Consider the following 25,437-nt stretch of genomic DNA (forward strand, 5'->3'; position numbering starts at 1 on the left):
CACCTCCCTGGCGTGTCAGGCGAGCCTTCGCCTAGTGAGTTAAGAATATGAAAATATGCAATAGTGTTCTCCCTATGCACGATATGAAATGCACGCCGAGGAAGCTGGCGGCTTATTGAACACTACATTGGCCCCGATCTCCTTCACATCTACCTCCTGTGACGAGTGGCTGGTTTTATTTTGTTGATGATTTCTTCTCCCTGCGCCTCTGAGGCAGAAGTCTGTAAACAGAACGGATTCCCCCACTGTGTATCTTTTCATCTCCTCTCCTCCTTCTCTCCCCTATCCCTCCCTCCATCCCCTATCCCTCCCTCCCCGGTCGATAAGCGGCCTCGGTCCACCCGCAGGCTTCGAGGAAACTTTTCCTTAGGACTTCACGCCGTGGCGATCTCGCTCCAGAGAAGCAGATGTGGACAGGGACGGTTATTTTGTTTTAAATGTGTTGAATGCAACAGGGAGGGGGAAGAGGGAAAAAAAACCCACAGTGAAAGAATGAAGAGTACATTTATCGTGTGATCAGAAGCCTCTCCACTCAAGGGTGTGTGAGATGCGCCCCGGCGAGTCTTCAATTGGAGCTGTTCTCAACGTTGCTCGGCGTCATTGGCCTCCGGAATCTCCAATGGGTGGCAGTCAGGACAAATGTGCTCAGCAGCTGCAAGCATTTTGTCATTGACTCGGAGTTCTGCACACAGACATTCTCAAAATGTAGGATTTCTCTATTCCCCCCCCCCCCCCCCCCTCTTGCTCTCCTAAATCTCCGGATTGGCGATTGGTCACCGACTGCATGGTGAATTTGGTGGCAGGTTGTTCCTGCTGTTGGGAATTGGGATTGTTGAGCTGCGGTGAGTGAGTTAAACCTCGGGCTGGAAGCAAGGCACTGTTACACCGTGGGATTACCGGCTCATTCTCGCTGTAGTTGGAGAGGAGAAGACGGAATCTGCTAATTGTTGGTGGTGGTGCTGCTGCTGCTGCTGCTGCTGCTGTTGATGTTCCAGCGTACATGTGGTGCACATAATTTATTCGCTGGCTTTTTTTTTTGCGTTTCTGGGGCGTACAGCGGTACCGCGGGATGGTCGGAGAGGAGAATGCACCTTCCTTACTGCCATCGCGACGCCCAGCCGTAGAGCTTGCGGACTTGTCTCTGTAAGTCTCTCGCAGTCTGTCTCTCTCTCCCCCACACCCACACACCCACCCCCACACTTGGGTCGCTCTCTCAGCGAACGAGCCGGGCACTTCCAGGACAAATAAGCCCGTGGTCCGTCGAGAGGGGAAGGCGAGTGTTTGTGGAAGTAACTGCCTGGTGATGAATGTAGCTCGCTGAGCTAGTGAAAGGGAAGGGCTTCTCGATATTTAAGGAGCGAGGTTGGAGGAGAGGCGCTGGAATGATCAGAGGTATCGTTTACTGACATCGGGAGCAGCGCATCATTTCATCAGGCTTTTTGGTAAGACTTCTTCTCACCTTTTATTTTGCATTAGCTCCCCTCCGTGCATGGACCCGGCGGCCAGTCCTTGGGCTATCTGTCTATATAATGCAGTTGTGCCCGACCCGACTCCTTGTTAAGTTACTGCATGCAGCCTCGATGCTGTGTGTGTGTTGGTCGTGTCCGGGGCTTGCCATTTGTTAAGATTGTCGTAAAGTTTGCAGTGAACGTATGAACACGGATATGTGTGTCTGTATTAGTTGGCTTTAATTTTATGATGTTACGCCATATTTTCAGAAACGTAGCTACTTTGAAGTACAATGCGGATTTTTTTTTTGGGGGAAAAAAAATCACCGAACAATCATGAACCATCCATCCCCTGACCAGGCATTCGGTTGCATGTCTCTATCGGTAATATGAATTACACACTATTCACAGACTGGTGGTTGCGATTTCTGCTGGGCGAGGAGCGCGAATGCCTGGCCAAATATATATATGTATATTTGCCATAGAGTTCTAACATGCATGTCCACAGTACTCAGCAGGTCAACGGATCGATTTAGTTTCTGTAATGTGGAGTTCCTCTTAAAGGACGGCAGATCTTTCCCTTCTGCGGTGGCAAAAAGTCCCATTTTGTCAAATAAAGCGGTGCACCGTTGTAAATAAAATGTATACTTGAAGCTGATCTCCACGGCGTGTGGAAGAAATGACGAGGTAAAGAGATACAGGAGCAATAAATGGGAGAGCAATTGGCGAATTAATTTTGGCATTGGCTTTCAAATTGCAGTAGTCTACTGGCAGGCGACTTAAAGATGGAGTCCCGACACCACCGTGAAATGTAATCATTTTCTAAACTTTTTCACTTTACTTCGTTACCTGTTTCAAACTTAACCGCACGAGTCACTTTATATATGCGTATCAAATCTCTGGACTGTATTTCCCCAAACAGCGGTGAAGCTTCCCCCTCCCGCACGATCAATAGGTTCTCAGCACCGATTTTCATCTTTAATGACTTTAACGCAAATAAAATGAATTTGAAGGGAAAAAAAGACGCATCTTTGACCGGTAGGAGTTGACAGCAGTCATTCGCGGACAATTAAAGCTTTCAATAAGGACCTGCTGGTATGTTAAGAAATTGCCATCAAAATGGCAACAGATATTGAGCCCATCACAGCTTCCAGCTCTTAAAATGTGGGCAAAACTTTTTCCACCCGCACGCGAAAAAGCGAGCGAGTACACGAGCTCATGGCACAGTCCGCTTGCAATTGCCCCATATGTTTTGGCGATCTATGAACAAACTATGGGGCCAGAAAGATTTCTCTTCGGCTGCATTGAGAGAGCCTTGTTTAGCATCCAGACGTGCCCACTGCTGATTAGCAGCGAGCTCTCCAACCAATCCGGCAGCAAGAAGCTGCAGAGGCCGCTTCTAATCGCTCGGTTTATTCCACCAATTCATCGCTGGTGGTTCCGACCTGCCTCCCTGAGACATCTGGCTCATTTACTCGGCACACACAGCTTTGGTATTCAGTCTGAAGAAGGGTCTCGACCCGAAACGTCACCCATTCCTTCTCTCCCGAGATGCTGCCTGACCTGCTGAGTTACTCCAGCATTTTGTGAATAAATCGATTTGTACCAGCATCTGCAGTTATTTTCTTATAGCTTTGGTATTAACATGGTTTTGCTTCGGGCGGCGGAAGGGGAGGGCGAACGCTAGTCTTGGTTGTAGAAAACTACCTTCAAGCAGCGTGTTCTTATTACTGTGTGGTTGCCCCGGGGGGCGGGGGGGGGGGGGGGAAGTAATCGGGTTGAGGAGGATTGAGGGGATGCAGAATGTCATCTCTATACTATGCATCTCTCCCATGAGCAACCACCCATCCCCAATCGGGGCAGTTTAGCTTTAATTATATTTTCCAATCTGTGAACTCTTTTCCTCGTGGACTGACAAGGCTGGGGATTGAAAATCCAGTGAACTTTTATTTTTCATTCCCTTTTCCCCAAGAACTTGAGGCGTGAGTTTTCTGTGCGCTGGGTCCGACCGGGAATGGTGCGGTAAAGCTCTGTGGTTGTGAGAGCTGATCTCAACAACACCAGTTCCCAGCGAGCATCTCCCACCTCGCTTTCTCTTTCGGTTGCAATCTCCGGGAAAGGGGAGCTCCCTCGCTTCTCGTGTTTGTAGCACGATTCGCTATGCACCTTGTGAGGATGGGCAGCGTACAGCCAGCGATCTTTTGCATTCTCCAAGAATTGAGTTTTTGTTTGACGTTATTGCAAGGCAAATAGGGGGCGCTCCGATTCTGTAGAGACGCCGAGTTGGGAAAACGTTCGCCGGAATGCGGCTCTCTTCGCCCAACCTGCACTGTGAACAAATGTCCCACTGTTCGAGATCCGCCAGCGCAACCAAGGGGGGTAACAAATACACACCAAGTCCACCAGCATCTGTGGAGGGAGAGATAATTTCAGCTCAGCAACCTCAGCTCTGCTTCTCTCTCTCTCTCTCTCTCTCTCTCTTGGGTTTTAATTTCAGATTCTTAGCATCTGCAGTATTGTGCAGACACCAGAGCCTGTGGATGTTGGAGTTTGGAGCAAAACGTACAGAGCGATGGAGGAACTCAGTGGGTCAGGCAGCATCTGTGGAGGGAATGATCACAGTGTTGTTTTGGGTCATCATCCTTCTGCAGTCTGTCCATTTCCTCCACCGATGCAGTCTGACCCGCTGAGTCTCTCCAGCACTTTGTTCACAATTCCTGCAGTAGCATTCTGCTGTGTTCAGAGGCACTGTGTGGACGCTTTAGATTCCAGTTTTAGGTTCCATTCGCATTCATTCTGGAAATGAAGCCTGGATGAAGTGCAGCCTCTTTTGGCCTTATTTTTTTTAGGTTTGAAATATAGTGGTGGGTCAGAAATTGTCTTATTTAGTTGAATTGATTGAAAGACACAGCAGGGAAGTGGGGCCCTTTGGCCCACCGAGTCCACACCATCGATCATTCGATCATACTATTTCTAAGTTATCCCACTTTTTAACGCATTCCCTGCACACACGGGGTAACTTTTCCAGAGACCAATTAACCTACAAGCCCATCCATCTTTGGGATGCGAGAGGAAACGGGAACACCCGGAGAAAACAATTGCGGTCATAGGGAGAGCATGCAAACTCCACACAAATAACAGCCAAGGTCAGCGCCAGAGACCCGGGCTCTCTGACTATGGGTGTTGTCTGTATGGAGTTTGCACGTTTTCCCTGTGACAATGTGGGTTTTCTCTGGGTGCTCCGGTTTCCTCACACATCCCAAAGATGTACAGTTTGTAGATTAATTGGCTTCTGTAAATTGTAAGTTGTCCATATTGTGTAGGATCGTGCTAGTGCAGGGGGTGATTGTTGGTCGGTGTGGATTCGGTGGGCCAAAGGTCCTGTTTCCATGCTGTAGGTCCACAGTCAGGATTGATCCCGGGTCTCTGGCACTGAAGCAACAGCTCTGTCAGCTGTGCTACTGTGCCTTGAGGTAGCAGTTGGAAGCAAAGGCCTGACCTTTACAGGCTGTTGACCTCTAGGTAGGTTGTTCACATGGACCCAGTGATCTTCTGTTTGTGGCTTTTTGCCTTAATTTGACATTGTCTACTGTTTTATTGGGAAACCAGTGAGCAATGGTCGGGCCAACAAAAGAGAATCTGTTCTAGTGTTAAACAGGATAGGCAGCAAACAGTTGCCATTTCATTTTGCATATATTTCTTTGTGATACAGGAGGCTGTTTTGCCCCAAGGGTCTGTGCCATGCCCCAGAAATCTCATTCCTAAGGTAATTTTATCCTTCCAAGTTATTGTATCTACATCTCTATCAACCCCACTCCCCCTACTCAATCTGGGGCAAGTTACAGTAGTCAATGAACTGAACAACATACTCATAGTGTGAAAGGAAACTAGAGCACTCTGGGAAATGCAGACGTTAACACGGAGAACATGCAAACTCCACAAGTAGCACCGGAGTGGCAGCACAGTGATGTAGCGGTAGATTTGCTGCCTTACTATGCCAGAGACCCGGGTCCGATCCCGATCACAGGTGCTGTCTGTATGGAGTTTGTACGTTCTCTCTGTGATCGTGTGGGTTTTCTCAAAGTACTCCGGTTTCCTGTTGCACTCCAAAGGCGTAGGTTAATTGTCGTCAGTAAAATTGTCCCCAGTGTGTCGGATACTGCTAGCATATGGTGATCGCTGGTTCAGCAGCTAAGGGCTTGTTTCTGTGCTGTATCTCTAAAGTCTAAAGGATTGAACCTGTTCACAAAATGCTGGAGTAACTCAGCAGGTCAGGCAGCATCTCAGGAGAGAAGGAATGGGTGACGTTTCGGGTCGAGACGTACTTTGACGTCTATTCGTCACGAAGTATTACTCCAGCATTTTGTGAATAAATACCTTCGATTTGTACCAGCACCTGCAGTTATTTTCTTATACTTAAGGACTGAACCTGAGTCACTGGAGCTGTGATCCAGCAGCTCCAGCTGCTAAAGAAGGGTAATGAACCTGCAATGTTAGCTGTCTCTCATCGCAGGCTTCCCATGCTGAGTATTTCCAGTATTTTTTGTTCTTTATGCTAGATGATAATTATGGCTCAGAGCACCATTAAAAGCTCCCCCACACAACACAGAACAAAACATGACATTTAGAGCATTTTGCAGATAGAATAGCCTGTTGACACCTAAAGTGTTCGTCATTTTGCAGTTTTTAAAAGATTATACTGCGGAAAGTTGTGAAAAAGCTTAGCCACATAGGAGCAGGGATTTACTGCCAGCACATAGCCATACAGCTTGGAAAACAGGGCCTTTGACCCAACTTGCCCACACTGATGAACATGTCCCATCTACACCAGTCCCACCTGCCTGCATTTGGCCCATATCCCTCTAAACCTATCTTATCCAGTACCTGTCTAAATGTATCTTAAACATTGCAATAGTACCTGCTGCAACTACCTCCTCTGGTAGGTCGTTCCATACACCCACCACCCTTTGTGTAAAGATAAAGTTGCCCATCGGGTTGCTATTAAATCTTTTCCCCTGCACAGTAAACCTATGTCCTCTGACCCTCAATTCCCCTACTCTATGCCAGAGATTCTGTGCAGCTACCCGAGCTATTCCTCTCATGAATTTGTACACCTCTATAAGATCATCTTCCTGTGCTCCAATGAATGGCATCCTTGCCTGCAAAGTGATTGTGTTGACTCCATTAGGCATGCTGTCTGTTTGCTGCACAATGGTGTATAATTTGAACTTTCACCATTCCAACTATAAAACATAAACCATAAAATATTATGGCAACCGCCATGTGACTTCAGTCAATATTAAAAATAGACATTAATATCATTGCTTAATGCGGCATAATTGCTAATGTAAAATGTTTATCAAGAACAAATTGCACCCATATAAGTTTCACTATAAATCACCTATTACCTGCAACTGGACCCAACCGGACAGTATAGGAACTGGAAGTGAATAACACATTGCTCTGCAGCATCTGTGGACTGACAAATGGCTGATTTATTTTAAGTTTCTGTTTTTCTATATTTTGCTATCGTATAGATTTTTGGAATGGGTTTGTCTAATGTGATCTTTAACTTAAAAATATGAAATGTGCTTTCCCTGACAAATATCATCTTGTCCTTTTGATTTCAAATGTGATCAGGCTCTTCTTTCCCGATTACATTTACGGTGGCACAGTTTTGATTGTGTGAACGAGGAAGCCGGCATCAATTTTGAAATAGGTGATCTTAGTTATGCACAATCTCATAATACAATATCACAAATGATAAGTCATATCCTGACTACGTGAATCATTTGTCAGAACTTGTAATTAAGCTTTCTCTTTTTCATCCGATGTTGATCCAATTGCATTCAAGATTATTGAGGTGTTTTGCATTTGAAGAAATTGTAAACTAAATTGGAATATAAGATTGTAATTTGTTTGGTTACATTTTGAGATGTCTAACTTTTATTGATCCCAACATAATTGATAATTTTCAAACATTCTTTGTAAAGAGGCAGAATTTGTATCGAAAACAAAATGAAATGAATGCAATTTCAAGCACGGTTTTCAAAAAAGTCATTTATCTAATTTACGTTGACACTTCATCAATAATATTTTGTTTGGGAATAAACTGAAATAATGGTTGGTTCTGTGCCTTAAAATGCCGTCATTTGCTAATGGATAAAAATGATAATGGAGTAGGCTGCCAAAGAAATTAATTATAATGGGATTTTTCCACGTGAAGGAACATAGATCGTAAGCAAAAAATAAGTTGCAATTAGGTGTATGGTATTTAATTATTTGGGCAGATTTTTGATGTATTGTTTTATGAGGCAGTGTTTTGGACACTTAAGGGAATCAGGTTATATTGGGAAAAGGTAAGCAGTGATGTGAAATGTCATTTTATTTATCGGGTTATCCTTAATCGGACTTTGCTGGCTTTATCTTGCACTAAACGTTATTCCCTTATCGTGTATCTATACACTAAATGGCTCGATTGTAATCATGTATTGTCTTTCTGCTGACTGCATTGCACGTAACAAAAACTTCTCCCTGTACCTCAGTGCATGGGACAATAAGCTAAACAAACAATTTGGTGTGGTGATACAGCGTGGAAACAGTCCCTTCGGCCCACTGATTTCCAGATTGGCCTTCAATCACCCGTTCACACTCTTTCTATGTTATTCCACTTTTGCATCCACACCCAACACATTAGGGACATTTTAGAGGCCCATTGACATGCAAACCCATACATCTTTGGGATGTAGAAGGAAACCGTAGCACCTGGAGGACCTAACCCTTGAGGTCACAGGGAGAGCGTGCAAACTTCACACAGACAGCCCTTGACATCAGGATCAAATCCGGGTCTCTGCTGCATTCAGACAGCAGCTTTACCAGCTGCGCCAGTGTGCCGGGCTTTTGGACTGGTAGTTTGGTGTCATCCCATTACATTTTAGGTGATATAACTTGTTTTAAATGTAAAATACAGTGATAATCTTAAACAAGCAGCAAATACAGGATTTAGTTTAAAGTTGATTGAATTCATCTATCAATGAACAAATATTGGAACCATCTTTAAGAAGGAAGCTGGACCTTTGGGGCAGAGACAAAAAAAATTATAATCTTGCTCCTCTGCATGTGACTGTCTTTGGGTATGTTAGACCGTAATGCATCCGTGTTCTCAACTTTTAAATAAATGTTTTATACTTTGGATAATCAGAAAACATGATCGCTCTGAGGACTCTGCACCATCGAATGGAGGACATAATAAACTCTAGTGTAATGTATTACTGGAAGAAAGGCGAACCTATCAGAAAATAAAATACAGGGTAGAACAGCAGTAGAGTTGCTGCCTTACTGCATCAGAGACCCGGGTTTGATCCTGATTACAGGTGCTGTCTGTACGGAGTTTGTGCGTTCTCCCTGTGGCACGTGGGCTTGCTCCGGTTTTCTCACACATTCCAAAGACGTACATGTTTTAGGTTAATTGGCTTAATTAGGTTAATTTAGGTTTAGGTTAATTAGGTTAATCAGTAAAATTATAAAATTGACACTAGTATGTAGGAAAGTCTAGTGTATGGGGATCACTGGTCATTGTGGATGCAGTGGGACGATGGGACTGTTTCCACGCTGCATCTCTATTCTAAACTAAACTAGACATTTGAGAAGCAATGGGATGTGATCTATGGAAGTCAATCAGTGCACTCCGAGCCATTTAAAAGTCCCAATCCTCCACCAGAGGAGCACAGGTAGTTCTGCTGCAGTGCATGTTCCATATCAAAATTGAATGTAACGTGGCTGATGACTTAATCTTATAGAATGGATTGTTTATAAAGTTAATGCATGAGAAAAATAGCTGATTAGAATCACACAGTTGGAAAACTGCCAGATAATATGTACGGAGTTTGTACGTTCTCCCCATGACCTGCGTGGGTTTTCTCCAGGTGCTCCAGTTTCTTCCTGCACTCCAAAGACGTACAGGTTTGTAGGTTAATTGGCTTTGGTAAAATTGTAAATTTTCCCTAGTGTGTAGGATAGTGCTAGCGTACGGGATGATTTTTGGTTGGCGTTGACTCAGTGGGCCAAAGCGCTTGTTTCCACTCTGTATCTCTAAAGACTAAAGTATACATAATCTCTCCTTGTAGAACAAATCTGTCATCCCCGGAAACAGTCTAGTGATTATCTGCTGTACTTCTCTCTGACAAGTGTATCTTGCTTGGTGAGGCAACAAACGTGTCCACCACACTTGAGGTGCTGTTGCACCAGCACCCCATACAACTGCAAATAACCCCTGGCAGCTTTATCCAATCTATTAAATTTGATCCCAGAAGAAGCAGCAACAGAGACTGAATCTGGTTTTCTCATTTTTAATTTGCCACAAATAAACTTATCCTTGAGTTCAGATAATATTTATTTAATTACTCTAATTAGCGTTCATATTTTTATACAGTGTTTCTGCACTTCTTCTAACTGAATTGCACTTTTGGGAATATGAAACTCGTGATTTTTTAAAAAACATTTTCATAGTCTCTACATAGAATTTTAACTGTGTCGAAGCAAATTTGGCTTTAACGTAACTATTACCACTGTTTATTTAACAGAGGAGAAACTGTAGGATCAGATCTGAGATTTAATTTGATTTCGGATTGACTTGGAACAATATACGAGACTCTGTATTCACTGTGAGGCAAAACAGTGCTTAAAAAATAAACGGAAACATCTTTTGTGAGTTTTTAACATTTGTGATGTTTTGAATGCAAGAATGTTAACTAGTGAAATGTGTTGATATTGGCTTGTATGTTCAGTTGGCTCTCTTTACATTGATATATCATTACGCTATTAGTTGCTTTGTTTTTAAGAATTTGTTTCTTTTAAAAGCTTTTTACTGTCTAACTCTGAAAATTGAGGCAAAGGTCTATTAAAAAAATCGGTTTCTTGTAACAGAAACTGAATGCATTGGAGGTGTTCAGTGGTTCAATTCCTGTCTCTGGTTTCTACACCTGGCAGCACAGTGGGCGACGCACAGCAGCTGCCTCATGGTGCCAGAGATCCCGGTTCAATCCTGACCTCTGGTGCTATCTGTGTGAAGTTTGCACGTTCTCCCTGTAACCAGCATGGTTTTTCTCCAGGTTCTCCTTCCTCCCACATTCCAAGGACGTGTGGGTTTTGGAGGTTTCTGCAAATTACCCCTTGTGTGTAGAGAGAGGTTGAGAATGTGGGACAGGGGGTGTTCTTGATGACCACGGGTGACCCTGCCAGGAGCATAGCTTCAGATACTTTATCCCTCGGGATCTTCAGCATGTACAAGTTTCTCCACCGTGACAAAGTGGCGACCCCTGGAGAAGAACAGCATATGCAGATGCATACATCAGGAATATTCTCTTGTGTGTTTTGTTGTTTCTTGCTTCTCCTTGTAGCTGCTGAATTGCAGGAAGCACAAACTCATTCAATATTTCAATTCAAAGACCTTTCTTCCAATAACTTAAAGCATTACCCGTTTCCCTTGCACTTCACCAGGACTTGTACCTCTTTCTCCCCTTCCACCTACATTCCTTCCTCTAGCTTCACAATTTGCAACTCTTCAATCCTTTTGTTTCACACTTTTTTTTCTCATCTCTGGCCTTTGTCCACCATCTGCCTGTTGAGAACTCCCATCACCATTATCAACCTATTTTCCAGCCAGGCTTTGTCCTATCCCTCCCAGCTTTCTGCTCCCATACAATCAGTGTGAAGAAGGGTCCTGGCTTGATACATTACCTATCCGTATTCCCCAGAGATACTACCTGATTCGATGAGTTACACCAGCACTTTATTTTCTTTAAAACTTTAAACATTCATTTGGTTTCTCTCTCAAAAGTTGCTGCTTGGCCTGCAAACCATTTCTAGCATTCTACTGTTTAGCATTTTGGATTTCCAACACTGACATTACTTTATTCACAAAATGCTGGAGTAATTCAGCAGGTCAGGCAGCATCTCGGGAGAGAAGGAATGAGTGACGTTTCGGGTCGAGACCCTTCTTCAGACTGATGTCGGGGATGGGACAAAGGAAGGATATAGGTGGAGACAGGACGATAGAGGGAGATCTGGGAAGGAGGAGGGGAAGGGAGGGACAGAGGAGCTATCTGAAGTTGGAGAAGTCGACGTTCATACCACCGGGCTGCAAACTGCCCAGGCGAAATATGAGGTGCTGCTCCTCCAATTTCCGGCGGGCCTCACTATGGCACTGGAGGAGGCCCATGACAGAGAGGTCAGACTGGGAATGGGAGGGGGAGTTAAAGTGCTAGGCCACCGGGAGATCAGTTGCGTTAATGCGGACCGAGCGCAGGTGTTCAGCGAAGCGATCGCCGAGCCTGCGCTTGGTTTCGCCGATATAAATAAGTTGACATCTAGAGCAGCGGATGCAATAAATGAGGTTGGAGGAGGTGCAGGTGAACCTCTGTCTCACCTGGAAAGACTGTTTGGGTCCTTTGATGGAGTTGAGGGGGGAGGTAAAGGGACAGGTGTTGCATCTCGTGCGGTTGCAAGGGAAAGTGCCCGGGGTTGGGGTGGTTTGGGTAGGAAGGGACGAGTGGAACAGGGAGTTACGGAGGGAACGGTCTGCGGAACGCAGAGAGGGGAGGGGATGGGAAGATATGGCCAGTGGTGGGGTCCCGTTGTAGGTGACGGAAATGTTGGTGGATGATATGTTGGATCCGCTGGCTGATGGGGTGGAAGGTGAGAACGAGGGGGATCCTGTCCTTGTTGCGAGGAGGGGGAGCAAGAGCGGAGCTGCGGGATGTAGAAGAGACCCTAGTGAGAGCCTCATCTATAATGGAGGAGGGGAAGCCCCGTTTTCTGAAGAACGAGGACATCTCGGAAACCCTAGTCTGAAACACCTTCAGACTACACTAGATCTCGACTGTGTTACCTAAAAGAAAGTACTCTTGACATTAACGTCATCTGAAGAAGGATCTTGACCCGAAACGTCACCCATTCCCATTCCTTCTCTCCCGAGATGCTGCCTGTCCTGCTGAGTTACTCCAGCTTTTTGTGTCCATCTACATGCATATAAATGTATATATTCGTAAACACACTCTGAACCTTTTTCTTTTTATATTGTTTACAGTATACTATGTTTACATCTTCTGTTGTGCTGCTGCAAGTAGGAATTTCATTGTTCTATCTGGGACATATGCCAATGAAACACTCTTGACTGTTGACTCGAAACTTTGCAAGTATGGTTGTTTTGTATTTGGTTGGAATGAGGCAGCAAAAAGCAAGCAGTGCTGTCCAGTGTGGCTTGCTGTATGTTTTGCTTCCTCACTGCTCACATGAGGCTGCAACTGATCAAACAACACTGCCTGTCCTTTTCTGGTACACTCCCTCTCCCTTGTGCCAAATGCATCCAATGGTCGAATGGTTCTCCATTGTCACGTATGCAATGCACAGTCAAATTCCCTTTGACTTGCACAAGTCGCCATATATTGGCACCATTTATATCCAGATGTCATTAGAGTTTAGTCTTTAGAGATACAGCATGGAAGCAGGGCACTCAGCCCACCGAGTCCACATGGGCCAGTGGTCACCCCGTACACTAGCTCTATCCTACACACGAGGGATGATTTACAATCTTTATTGAAGCCAATTAACCTACAAACCTGTATGTCTTCAGGGTGTGGGAGGAAACCGGAACATCCGGTGTAAACGCACACGGTCGAGGGAAGAACGTACAAACTCTGTATTTGTTGTGTCCCAGTACAGGATCATTAATGTCGTTGTCTGACGACAGTCTGCATAAGTATTTATCCCTAACACAACACATCATTCCAAGTGGTTGGAAAAGATTAGTGACTGTTTAGGAAAGAACTGAAGCCATATCGTTCAATTATATCGATGCGTTATTAAGTTATTTAAATATCTTGTTCAATGGGACCTGCATCAATTTACATATTTAAGAAAATCTATATTCTTGGTGCTTTTAAATTGAATTTTGATTACCATATTGGCATTCTAATTCCAAGATAAAAGATGATGGCTCACAGCCCACCTGTCTCCTAATTTTTGACTCTTTACTGATTTCGTGTCATAGTCATACAGTGTGAAAACAGGATGTTTGGCCCAACTTGCCCACATAGACCTGCATGGCCCTTTCCCCTGACTATTCTGAAGAAGGATCTCGACCCGAAACGTCACTCATTCCTTCTCTCCAGAGATGCTGCCTGTCCTGCTGAGTCACTCCAACATTATGACCAATATGTCCCATCTACACTAGTCACACTTGCCTGCATTTAGTCTAGATCCTTCTAAACATATCCTATCCTTGTACTTGTCTAACTGCCGCTTAAACATTGCGTTTACACATCTTGTAACAATATGATGGTGCAAGGACGATATTTATCAAGAGGTTGATTATAGACAATAGACAATAGGTGCAGGAGTAGGCCATTCAGCCCTTCGAGCCAGCACCGCCATTCAATGCGATCATGGCTGATCATTCTCAATCAGTACCCCGTTCCTGCCGTCTCCCCATACCCCCTCACTCCGTTATCCTTAAGAGCTCTATCCAGCTCTCTCTTGAAAGCATCCAACGAACTGGCCTCCACTGCCTTCTGAGGCAGAGAATTCCACACCTTCACCACTCTCTGACTGAAAAAGTTCTTCCTCATCTCCGTTCTAAATGGCCTACCCCTTATTCTTAAACTGTGGCCCCTTGTTCTGGACTCCCCCAACATTGGGAACATGTTTCCTGCCTCTAATGTGTCCAATCCCCTAATTATAAAAAATAGACCCACTGAGATAAATTCCTGATTGCATGGTGCCAGAACAACAACCTTGCTCTGAATGGCATCAAGACCAGGCAGATGATTGTGCCGGAAGGAACTACAGATGGAATATGGAAATACCCATACAAAATATGGAAACAATATGCTGGAGTAACACTGCATCTCTGGAGAAAAGGCATGGGTGACTTTTTGGGCCAATCATTCTTCAGACTGAAAAGGGGTTTGACCCGAAACGTCACCTATTCCTTTTGTCTAGCGATGCTGTTGAGTTACTCCAGCATTTTGTGTTTATCCATGGAGATGATTGTTTGCTTTAGAAGAAGAAAGTTGAGGATCTACAAACCTGAACTCTTTGATGGGTTGGTGGTGAAGAGGGTCAACTACTTCCTGGGCATGCATATCACTGAAGATATGATGGACCCTGCACAATGCATTTGTAAAAAGAAGTCCATCAATGCCTTTACTTCCTTAGAAGATTGAGGAAATTTGGCATGTTGAGGAAAACCTCTACTGGTGTATGGTAGAAAGCAAATTGATAGTTGCATCACGGTCTGGTTCAGCAACTCAAATGCACAGAAACAAAGGAAATAATCTATCATGACTACTGATCTCCCCAGATTAGAGAGGGTCCTTTTAAGGATAAGGGGGAAGTCTTTTAGGGCCGAGATGAGAAAGTTTTTTTTCACACAGTGAGTGGTGAATCTGTGGAATTCTCTGCCACAGAAGGTAGTTGAGGCCAGTTCATTGGCTATATTTAAGAGGGAGTTAGATGTGGCCCTTGTGGCTAAAGGGATCAGGGGGTATGGAGAGAAGGCAGGTACGGGATACTGAGTTGGATGATCAGCCATGATCATATTGAATGGCGGTACAGGCTCGAAGGGCCGAATGGCCTACTCCTGCACCTATTTTCTATGTTTCTATGTTGGCGGGGCTGATTGAATGCCATCAGAAAGAAGGTACAGGTTTCTGAAAACCATGAACACAAGGTTCAAGAATGGCTTCTCCCAACAACTATCAGGTTCTTGAAGACTACACATCACTCACCTATGGACTATCTTTGGTTGTTTTTTGGTTATCTTTTGGCCTTTTTTGAGCTGGCACTGAAGTTATTACTTTTCTGAATTGTGTTTATTATATTTTGTGGGTATTGCATTTACAGATCCATAACCTGCTGCAAGTAAGAATTACAATGTTCCCTGGTCAGTACACGTGACGATTATATACTCATGACTCTTGACAAATTCTATTATGCAGCCTCTGCTTTTTAACATAAACAGTGTGTATTAAATTTTATTATTTTAATTAATTTGTTGCTATCCATACTGTAGTCTCCATCCCCTGCGCATGCAGTTTGAATGTTCATCATTCCATCAAGTGCAAGACCCATGGGCTGCCAGAACTGGGCAAGGGAAATATTTCTAGTGCCGTTACCTTGAAATGTTGACAGAATTATTGTGCAAGTTACTGACTTTCAAATGCAAGCGATATTTTCACTGGGAACTATTTCCCTGGGAATGACTGTAGAAGGAATTGCCATTTATTCCAATCCAAAAGCAATCGTCTTGAAATTTGTGACATTGGCTCTTTTCTATTTTATGATATTTTCATATATTTGTCATTGGCATTGATGGGGTGGACAGTCAGAACATATTTCCCAGGACAGAAATATCAAATACTAGAGGGCTTAGCTTTAAGGGGGGGGGGGGGGGGGGCAAAGTCTAAAGGAGATGAGCGGGGCAAGTTTTTTTTTTTTTTTTTTTGCACACGGAGGGTAGTGAGTGCCTTGAACATGCTGCAGGAGGTGGTGTTTGAGGCAGATACAATAGTGGCTTTTAAGAGACTTTTGGTTAGACACTTAGATATGCGGGGAATGGAGGGATCTATCAGGCAGATAAGAGTTGGTCTTGGTATCATGCTTGTCAGAGACATTTTGACCTAAGGTAGATACAAAATGCTGGAGTAACTCAGCAGGCAGTGCCTCTGGAGAGCTGTCTGTCCCGCAGAGTTACTCTAGCATTTTGTGCCTATCTTGGGTGCAAACCAGCATCTGCGGTTCCTTCATACACATTTTGACTAAAGGACTTGTTCCTGTGTTGGCCCGTTCTTTAATTGAGAGGTAGAATTGCCCCTATCATGGTGGGCCACTTGAGCTTATAAGATATTTTACCAATACTCTTTACCAAAATTTTACCAATACTTCCTGATAGTGCAATCAGAGAAATGCCTGTAATGGCTTCTCTTCATTAATTTTACCTGTGGGTGGGGCCTCGAGACTCTAATTTTGCTGCCTTTTTTTTGCACCAATCAGCAGCCTTTAAGTCCAGTCTCCTTTTAAGTGCTTTTAAGTTACCTTTTCAGCATAGCTCTCAGCAGGCTGCAGCCTGAAGGGGGGAAGTTGCCGAGCCGGCCCCTGCTCATTCCCCGAAGATCGGGGAGGATGGAGTTGGTGATGATGGATACGAGGAGCAAGACCGGTAGGAGAGGGAACCGGGGCCGGGCCTACTGCAGCGTCAAGGCTGGCTGCATGAGCTGCCCCCAGGGCACAAGCATGCATGCGAAAGGAGAAGGGCAATGGTAGATTCGAATGTCCAAGGAAGGCGATAGTTGGAGGCTCTGCAGCAGCCCCGGGCTTTTCTGGATTAGGCATCTCTCATAAAAATTAGAGCATGGACTGGGCTTTGAAAACTGTGGGCTCAATGGACTGTTTGTGCACACTTTGCTCATCGGGGATTGTGCTTGGGTATGGCAATACTCCACTGGACTGCATTTAAGAAAACAATTTTACTGTGGATTTGCACACGTGACAATGAAGCATCATTGAAATTGAGTTTATTGTCATTTGTACAAGTATGGTGAGGTATAGGTACGCTGAAAATCTTGTTTGTAGCCGTAAAACATGACACACAAATTCAGACAGCACGAAAACATTACTAATACATAAATTGCACCTTCTACAAGACGGCGAACAGAGAGAGACTGTATGGGGAAAAAGAAAACAATGTAAGCTAGTCTATTGTGTTCAGTTACTGAGGTAGGATTAGGGTTGAAGAGATCGGTTCAGGAACATGACTGATGTAGGAAAGTAGCTGGACCTGAACCAGATTCTGTGTTGCAGCAACATCTGAAAATATCGGGTTCTACACGAGTTGTAAGGACTTGCCATTCTACTCCAATGTCCTCCTTGACCCTTTAAATTGCCAAGCTATGTTTCTAACAGTCAGGAAAAGTGAGCAAAGGTTTCCCTTGACTGAATATTGCAATGTCTGTTCCATCTCCGTGATGAACTCCATTCCGTTCCAAACAAACCAGCATGTCACTCTTACCATGACCACTTTTTTTTTGAGGTTGAACTGAACAGTGTGTCATTTGTTCATATAAATTACTAGTCGGATAACCCCAGCATTATCAAGAATGATTGTTTCCACTGTCATGTTGCTGACCTCTACTCCAGTCGATTTGTTGTTATATTCTCATGCTGAACAATGAAATTGTTACTTTCAGCAAACATAGTACTCTGTAAACATAGAAACATAGAAAATAGGTGCAGGAGTAGGCCATTTGGCCCTTTGAGCCAGCGCTGCCATTCAATACAATCATGGCTGATCATCCAAAATCAGTACCCTGTCCCCACTTTTTCCCCATATCCATTGATTCCGTTAGCCATAAGAGCTATATCTAACTCTTATAAACAATATAATAAATGAGAAAAAAAGTTCTGTGTGCGTGTGCCTGTATGTATATATGTATATACCGATGAACCAAAACATTATGACCACTGACGGGTATATATATATTCAACTTATTTTTGCTATTATATTGTTTTTAATGTATATGTGTGTGTGTGTATAGGTGTGTGTGTGTAAATATGGCTCTTTTACTTATGGCTATTCCGTGGGTTTCCTCACCGCATTTTCTCATTTTGCCCCTCTGTAAATCTGAGCTCAAATGATATTTTGCTGCTGTATCCAAAGCTGTACAGAATACAGTTCACCATGAACAGAGGCTGCATATCCAGCCTGGCCTTGGATTTAATTTTGTTTTCCTATTTTTCCTCCTTCCCCCTTTCTGTCTCTATAACCTTCAGTCCAGTGACCCTCATCCATTTCTGGCCCCCAGTGTATCCCTCTGTTTCAATCATTCCACAATTGATGATCACATTTTCAGATGGATGAACCCTTAATCATGTTTCCTCCCTAAAGCTATTGGTCCCTTCACTGTTCCTCAGAGATACTTATTAATACCTATCCCTGTGAGCAACCATTTTTTCATCTAGTTCAGTCATCTTTTGCTTCTAATGCTCCTGTGTAGAACTTTCCTAATGCAGCTCTGCATGGAAATTTGCACATCAGCTATCTTAACCACTCAACTTTGGCACATTTGTAAATTCCCTGCGTATTTCACTGATTCCAGTTGGATTGGTGTTTTCCAGAATGACCATGCCCCCATCCTAAAGAGCAGAAAACTTGAACTTGTGCAAGCTCAATCAGGTAAAAGTGCATCAGCAACATTTTGGGTACATTGGCTTCCCTTTTGGCTTGCACTCTCCAAACACTTTGGCAATATAATTGCTGCTCAACCAGAACGAAAGTTTGCAAAGGTGTAGCATATCAAATTTACTGGCATGCTCATCTAATAAATAAATTGTGGATGTCAATTGGATACGTAATTGGTTTGATGGCAGGAAGCAGACCGTGATAGTGGTAGATGGTTGAAGCAGAGCCTGGACTGCAGTCCTGTGACTAGTGGTATACCTTGGGGGTCAATGCTGGGCCCATTGTTGTTTGTCGTCGATTTGGATGCATGTGTATAATACATGGTTAATAAGTTAGAAACTTAGAAACATAGAGAATAGGTGCAGGAGAAGGCCATTCAGCCCTTTGAGCCAGCACCGCCATTCAATATGATCTTGGTTGATCATCCAAAATCAGTACCCTGTTCCTGCTTTATCCCCATAGCCCTTGCTTCCATTTGCCTTAGGAGCTATATCTAACTCTCAAAGTTTGAAGATGACACGAAGGTAAGTGGTGTCATAGACAACAAAGATGATTATCAAGAATGAGAGAGGGGCCTTGACCCGAAACATCACCTATTCCTTTTCTCCAGAGATGCTGCCTGACCCGGTGAGTTACTCCAGCATTTTGTGTCTATTTTTGGGATCTTGGATAGTTGGGTAAGTGGGCCGAGCGATGACAGATCGAGTTTAATTGGGATAAATGTGAGTTGCTGCATTTTGGAAAGTCATTCCAGGAAAGGACTTTCACTGTGAACGGGAGTGCCCTAGGGCTTGTTGCAGGTCAGCGAGATCAAGGAATGCATAAAATACAGCTCAAATTTTAATACAAACATACTTGTACATGTGTACAGTGCATCACAGCAGTTTCATGTATGGCTTGACCTTTTCGCCCTGATCCGACGCCCACTGCTAGAATATAGGTGGGTCTTCTCTTGAAACTGTCCTTCCTGCCATATGTGAAGGCAGCAGAAAGGCTGTCAGAATGTACTTAATATGATGCTGTCGTGTGGATGTAGAATCAAGTGAACATGTTCCTGGTATGCCGCAATCAATGAGCTCTTCCCGGGCAATGATTTTCTGGAAATAAAATCTAATGGTCCCAATAAAATCAGTGAAGCCCTCGAGATGCTTCTCTCTATCCCAATCGTTTTCGAGGTTGGAGGTTGTCACGCACAATAGCCCAGCAATCATCAGCAGATAGCAATGTCGGTCTTTCCCCTCAGCGTGGGACTTGGCGATAACAGGAGAAGCGGTCATTGTTGTGACTGAGCAAAGTGCACAGAAGGCTGGCAGCCCCTCCAATTGGTTGTAATCCGGGGATGGTGTGAGTGCACCTGCTCCTCTTGGCTCTGCAAATATAGAGTTGACACCTTTGCTGTCTGCGGCCCGCTGTACTCCAGCTTAGCAGCTTCTTCCAGACAGCAGGTAGATTTGGATTTGCAGGAAGTGGCAGTACCACATCGTGCACTGAAAATCAAAACAAAAAGTGCAAATATAAGGAATCTGAAATATGAAGCAAACGCAAGAAATATTCTGTGGATCAGAGCTCATGTGTTGGACAAATGGAGATGAATTTATTAGGTCACTGACCCTGCATCAGAATTCATGTCATTTGTGTTCGCATGAAGGGTCGTTGACTTGAACCATTAACCCTTTCGCCCCCACACGACACTGCCTGATCTACCAAGGTTTTGCAACACTTTGATTTTAATTCCAGGTTGTGCTTGGAGGAATTGTCAAAGTTTGAGCAAGGTCAAATGAATACGAAGATAAATATGTCATGCTTGGTTCTCTTAAGTATTGTTTTCTTGTGAATTTAGTTTTGGAATTAATTGTTTTCGATGTGTTGATGAATGTTCATCTCGGTGAAATTTGTTTTGTGCAAGCCTGATCATTAGGACGGGAAATTGTGCTGCTGCTTAATAGAGCATATGCACTGTGGATCCATTTATCAACCTTTTTTGGGTCAGGGAGGTTAACAGCTAGCTGGAGTGTAAAGTTATCTTAAGACTTATTAATGAAACAAACGTTAAATTGCAGTTGGACATGTTATTTGATGCAGTATTGCTGTCCTTTTGGCTTGGGAGCACACAGTTAAGAATGTTTCATTGTCCAATGTCCCGAACAGAACAACGCCATTTTTTAGTTGCAGCAGCACAACAGAATATGTAGACATAGTACTCTGTAAACAACATGATAAATGAAACAAATCTTTAGAATTAATGGGAAGCTATTCAACCTAGAGTGCAGAGAAGATTTTTGAAGATGTTGCCAGGAGTTGTGGGACTGAGCTGCAGGGAGAGGTTGGGCTGGCTAGAACAATTCCTTGGAGCGCAGGAGGATGAGAGCTGATCTTCTTGAGAGGTGTAAGATAAGGTGGATGCAATCTTTTACTCAGTAGCAGAATCAAGAACCAGAGGGCATAAGTTGTAAAGGTGAGACGGGAAAGATTTAATAGGAACCTGAGAGGCAACTTTTTTCCCAGAGGGTGGTGGGTATATGGAACCAGCAACCAGAAGGGATAGATGGGACAGGTAGTATAACAACATTTAGAATACATTTGGACAGGTGGGAGAAGGCAGGAGAATGGGGTTGAGAAGGAAAGATGGATTAGTCATGATTGAATGAAGGAGTAGACTTGATGGGCTGAATGGCCTAAGTCTGCTCCTAGAACTTATGAACTGAGGTACATAGATTGGAAAGGTGTAGTGACATAGGCCAAACAAGGGCAAATGGGACTAATGTAGATGGGTCATCTTGGACAGGTTTGGATTGGAGGGCCTGTTTCCATCCTGTATGACTCTTACAACCGAGATCACATTCCAATAACCCCAGTTACTCGGGCACTTTTTTTTTTGTGTATTAACCAGCATCTGCAGTTCCTTGTTTCTACATTGAGGGTGGGGGGAATGTGATGAGTGGTGGCATCACATTGAAGCTGGTGAAAATGTTGGAACGAGACCCCAGCCCATTCCCTGGCATTGTGGTTTTCTGCTGTCCCCTCCACTGCCCTGTTCCCATCTACCCATCATCCTACCCACTCAACATTGCATTCCCCATCTTCCCTACTGATCAGGTTCCAACATCTTGCACCCCTTTGTCTTCTCCACATGTCACCTCCAGCCTTAGTTACCATCTCCACTCTTCCCCTTTTCCACCTAACAGCTTCTAGTTCTTGCCCCATCCTGTCCTCCCTTCTGCTTCATCAGTCTGGGGGGTGGGGCGGGGGGAAACCTTTATTTTATTAGGTCTCTTCCCCGGGGCGCGGCTCGGCTGCGGGCCTTAACATTGCCGGCGCAGCTCGGCTGCGGGACGTTTCAGTGCCCGGTGCGGCTCGGCTGCGGGCCTTAACATTGCCGGCGCAGCTCGGCCGCGGGACGTTTCAGTGCCCGGTGCGGCTCGGCCGCTGGACTTAACATCGCCCGGTGTGGCCGCGGGACGTTTCAGTGCCCGGTGCGGCTCGGCCGCGGGACGTTTCAGTGCCCGGTGCGGCTCGGCCGCTGGACTTAACATCGCCCGGTGTGGCCGCGGGACGTTTCAGTGCCCGGTGTGGCCGCGGGACGTTTCAGTGCCCGCGGGACGTTTCAGTGCCCGGTGCGGCTCGGCCGCGGGACGTTTCAATGCCCGGTGCGGCTCGGCCGTTGGACTTAACATCGCCCGGTGTGGCCGCGGGACGTTTCGGTGCCCGGGGCGGCTCGGCCGGGGGGCCTTCCATCCCCTTGCGGGGGCTGTGCGTGTCGTTTGCCTCGGTAGGGGTCGAGCTGCCTGTCCGTGGGTGCGGGGGGAAGAGAGGGGAAGTTTTGTTGCCTCCATCACAGTGAGGGGGTGTTTGGAGTCACTGTGATGGATGTTTGTGTTGGGGTCGGGTGTCCTGTGTTCTTTTCTTTTTGCTGTATTTTGTGTGACTGCTGAAATTTCGCTCGGTGTTGTGCCGAGTGACAATAAAGTGTTGTTATGTTATGTTATGTTATGTTAAGAAGGCTGCCATTGTTTTCTGCCATAGATGCTGCCTGACCTGCATTCCCGCATTTTTGTCCCCCCCCGACATCAGTCTGAAGAAGGGTCTTGACCCGAAACGTCGCCCATTCCTTCTCTCCTGAGATGCTGCCTGACCTGCTGAGTTACTCCAGCATTTTGTGAATAAATGCATTCCTCCAGCAGTTTGTTTTTACTCGTGGCTTGGAGGGATATGGGGCAGACACAGACTAGGACTGGACAAGCTTGGCTTGGTCGAAGATGGACACAAAATGCTGGAGTTACTCAGTGGGACAGGCAACATCTCTGGAGAGAAGGAATGGGTGATGTTTCGTGTCAAGACCCTCTCTTGGTCAGCATGGTCCAGTGGTGCTGAAGACCAGTTTCCGTGCTCTACACCTCTGACTGTTTTGAGATTAATCGGAGAGCAAGAGTTAGTATTTTATCTCCTTCAATCTCAAAACTACAAGACAAGGGAACAGCATTTCTTTGCATTCCCTGGCAATAAAGCGAGTGACAAATAATGTTTGATTCACTGAACAGAAAATGAGAGTGAGTTTATGTATAAAGGAGAATATACATTAGAAAAGATTTATTGAAATCATGAACATATCAGAATTTGTAGAGAAAAATGCAAATGATGAGATCTGCGAAGATTACTTTTTCAGGGGGAAAATGAGGCATTTAAATATTTAAATCTCTACATGACTGGTGTTCAGAGACATTAGGATTATTGTTTCTTGGTTGAAGCAACAAGTTTTTGCATTACACATGAAGATAGATTCAAAATCTTTTATAGTAGTCATGAACGCATGTTCTTCCAACATGGAGTATTTAATGACTGAACTCTTTGTGATGTCTTTGGACCTTGTGATGTCTTGATGGGAGGTTCCGATCCAATGGGCATAATCTCAAGATTAGGCCTTGGACTTTTAAGGTTTGCTATGAGGTTGAATTTCTATCCTGAGGTTTATGAATCTTCGCACTGCTCAACTCCAGGGGGTTGTGTATGTTGAGTTATTTAGTCTACTTGGGGATGAGAGCACATTTTTTGGACTAGAGGGAAATCACAGACTTTGGGCATTGGATTGAATGCAGAGTTGAAGCCAGAGATTAGCTACACCGTGATGTTATCGAGTGGCAGAACAGTCTTGGGGCTGCCTGGCTGCCTTCTATGTACATAAATCACAGGAGCAGAATTAGGCCATTCGGCCCATTGAGTCTACTCTGCCATTCAATCATGACTGGTCAATCTTTCCTTCTCATCCTTATTCTCCTGTCTTCTTCCCATAAACTTTGACATCCATACTAATCATGAACCTGTTAATCTCCGCTTTAGAAACATCCAATGACTTAACGTTCATAGCTGTCTGTGGCTATGAATTCCACAGATTCACCACCCTCTGATGAAAGGAATTCATCCTCATCTTTCCAAAGGCGTGTCCTTTCATTCTGATGCTGCGCCCTCTGGTCCTAGACTCTCCCACTAGTGGAAACATCCTATCCACACCCACTCTATCCAGGCCTTTCTTTAGTTGGTACGTTTCAGTGAGATTGCCTCTTATCCTTCTAAACCCCAGCGAGTACAGGCTCAGAGCCGTTTAAAGCTCATCATATGTCAACCTAATCATCCTGGGATCATTCTTGTAAACCTCCTCTGGACCATCTCCAATGCCAGCACATTCTTCGTCACATATAGAACCCAAAAGTGCTCCCAATGCGGTTTGACCAGTACTTTATAAAGCCTCAGCATTGCATCCCTGCTTTTGTATTCTAGTGGTCTCAAAATAAATGCTAAGATTGTATTTGCCTTCCTTACTACCGATTCAACTTGCAAATTAAACTTTAGGAAATCCCGCACCAACGCTCTAAAGTCCCTTTGCAGCTCTGATTTCTGAACCCTCTTCCCATTCATTCTACTACCTCCTGCCTTTATTCCTACTATGAAGGTGCATGGCCACATACTCCTGCTCCTAATTCTAATAATCTTATCCTAATTATTAACATAGACCAACACGTTTCTTCCTCAATCCCAGTGAGGGATGGATTAGAATTTTGTCTTTTGAAATTGTTCCACAAAGTGGCACTCCACAATTGATAAATGACATGGAAAATGTTGGTGGAATATCAATTTTACTTGTGTCAAACCACAAGCCTGTGGTGTGGTGATGTAGCGGTAGAGCTACTGCCTTACAGCGCCAAAGACCCTGGTTCGATCCTGACTATGGGTGCTTGTCTGTCCGGAGTTTGTAGGTTCTCCCCATGACCTGCGTGGGTTTCTCCGAGATCTTCGGTTTCCTCCCACACTCCAAAGACATGTAGGTTAATTAGCTTGGTAATTTGTCCCTAGTGTGCAGGGTAGTGTTAATGTGCGGGGATCACTGGTCGGTGTGGACTCGGTGGGCTGGAAGGCCTCTTTCCACGCTGTATCTCTAAACCACACTAAATGTTTAGCCAAATTTAAAGCACAAGGTCTATTTGGCATTTTAAGAATCAAGGTCAGCAAAGGGAATACTGCTTGAGAAAAGTGGATTCTCTTGAGATCATTGCAAGATGAAACGATCATCTTATTTGGTGATGATAAACGAGCACTAATGTTGGTCATGAAATCACACAGCGCTGAAACAGGCCCTTCAGCCCAACTCATCCTTGCTGTCCAAGATACCCCATCTTAGCATTAAATAGACTTGAAATCTATTTAATTTGAAAGATTCTTGTGAATTGGAATCAAGTACTGCAGCTGAAGGAGTCACTTTTA

At 44.5% G+C, this 25,437-nt stretch overlaps 1 protein-coding gene across 2 annotated transcripts in view; it reads left to right on the forward strand.

Moving 5' to 3' along the window:
• Nucleotides 1-347: 347 nt before the first annotated feature.
• il1rapl1b (interleukin 1 receptor accessory protein-like 1b) overlaps nucleotides 348-25,437 on the forward strand; it is a 1,065,873-nt gene continuing 1,040,783 nt past the window's right edge. For both annotated transcript variants that reach the window (XM_078409149.1, XM_078409150.1), the window contains exon 1: nucleotides 348-1,442. The gene's annotated coding sequence lies outside the window, so the exon portion shown is untranslated. The remainder of the gene's footprint in view (nucleotides 1,443-25,437) is intronic.

Source organism: Rhinoraja longicauda, chromosome 12 (assembly GCF_053455715.1).
Source record: "Rhinoraja longicauda isolate Sanriku21f chromosome 12, sRhiLon1.1, whole genome shotgun sequence".
NCBI classification, from domain to species: Eukaryota; Metazoa; Chordata; class Chondrichthyes; order Rajiformes; family Arhynchobatidae; genus Rhinoraja; species Rhinoraja longicauda.